This window comes from Lactuca sativa, chromosome 8 (assembly GCF_002870075.4).
Source record: "Lactuca sativa cultivar Salinas chromosome 8, Lsat_Salinas_v11, whole genome shotgun sequence".
NCBI lineage: Eukaryota > Viridiplantae > Streptophyta > Magnoliopsida > Asterales > Asteraceae > Lactuca > Lactuca sativa.
Genome location: NC_056630.2, coordinates 112513255 through 112515105, shown reverse-complemented (window position 1 = coordinate 112515105; position 1851 = coordinate 112513255).

Sequence of the window (1851 nt, the reverse complement as noted above, 5' to 3'; positions counted from 1 at the left end):
GTTTTGTTGAAATCCATGAAGTTGTTCCACCGCTGACCAGATTGAAGCAATGATTGCGTACATAATTAGAAGAGCTGAAAATTGTGATAAATACTTCGACAATATCGAAATTGATGTTGTTCAAGATTTAGACAAATTCAATGAAGATCAAAGGTAAGGCTAACAAAGTTTTCAGACTCAATAGGCCAAGACCTTGCCTAACATTGTGATGTAGTATGCAGTTCGATTAATGTGGTAAGAGATGATATATAACCCAATACAATATGCTCAGACTTAGTAAATAATAATACCAAGTGACACTTGACTTCTATCACATCCTTATGAAAGTTCCATAGTGTGTTAAGCCGACTTTAACATAAAGAGAATAATAAAAAACGGAAAGTGTTCAATTGGAACATGAAAACGTGACTAAATTGGTCCTAGTTACTCTTCGGGACGGAGTGGAAGAAGGGAGGGGATTCTAGAACGCGGAAAAGGATCCAATAACTTCGAAAGAATTGAACGAGGAGCCGTATGAGGTGAAGATCTCATGTACGGTTCTGTAGAGTGGCAGTAAGGGTGACTTATCTGTCAACTTTTCCACTATCACCCCAAAAAAACCAAACTCTGCCTTACGTAAAGTTGTCAGAGTACGATTAACCTCTGGATTTGAAACCACTGCTTATATACCCGGTATTGGCCATAATTCACAAGAACATTCTTTAGTCTTAGTAAGAGGGGGGAGGGTTAAGGATTTACCCGGTGTGAGATATCACATTGTTCGAGGAACCCTAGATGCTGTCGGAGTAAAGGATCGTCAACAAGGGCGTTCTAGTGCGTTGTAGATTCTTATCCAAGACTTGTATCATTTGATGATGCCATGTGAATCGCTAGAAACATGTGAAGTGTATGGCTAACCCAATAACGAAAGTTTCGTAAGGGGAGTGGAGCAGGCTACCATGAGACAAAAGATTAGGATGGTTATGAAAGGCTGGATGACTTAGTAGTCAGAGTAAGGTAGAGTATATAGTTGAAGAAGATATACACTCATAGTGTTGTATGAGAAGAGATATTGCTGTTAGGAATGACAAAGAACCAAGTCAAAGCTAGTAGAACATGCTGAGATGCAGTTAAAATGCAGACTTCCTAGGATGTATTCCTATGAAATAGACTTACAAGATACACCTATGAGAAGAAAATTTTCTCAAAAAAAGGAATGATGATGTCATGAAAGGATAATGAAATAAATAAATGTGCATGGTGACTTGCATGAGTTAGAAGATGATACAGATAGTTGGAGACCGTTTGTCTCCATACTACTAGGGTAAATTCTGGTATAGTGTGTCTTGCAGAGTAGACACTACCTGAGAAAGAAATTATATGAAGAATTTGGAAGTAAAATTCCTATCGACCTAGGAAAAGTATTAGGATATGCTAGATCAAGCATATGCATAAAAGGATTCTAGAAGGCGAGTATAGGAAATTCAAGATAAGTTTGATAGAAATGTGAAATCCCTAGTTAAGTATAGGAGAAATTGTTGTATGTACTTGTTTGAACACACTTAGGTGTGAAAAGTTGCTTTGTGAAAACTTTTGAATGGTGACTTGGAAAACTACGAGACAATACTTGGGATGAGTATGAGTAGGTGTGAATAGTAGTAGAGGCCTATACTACTGGAAGCACATGACTCACACTTGGATCATGGGAAGTCACAAGGTTACCAAGAAACTAGAAATTGATTCCATTTTTGTTCGAGTATGTCATTACCTTCGTTTCGGTGATGACTAAGAAGATGATTTTTGTTCAGACCTTAGTGGTCGTAAAGAATCGAGTCCAACTAATATAGATCTACGAAGTGAGTTGATTGGTTC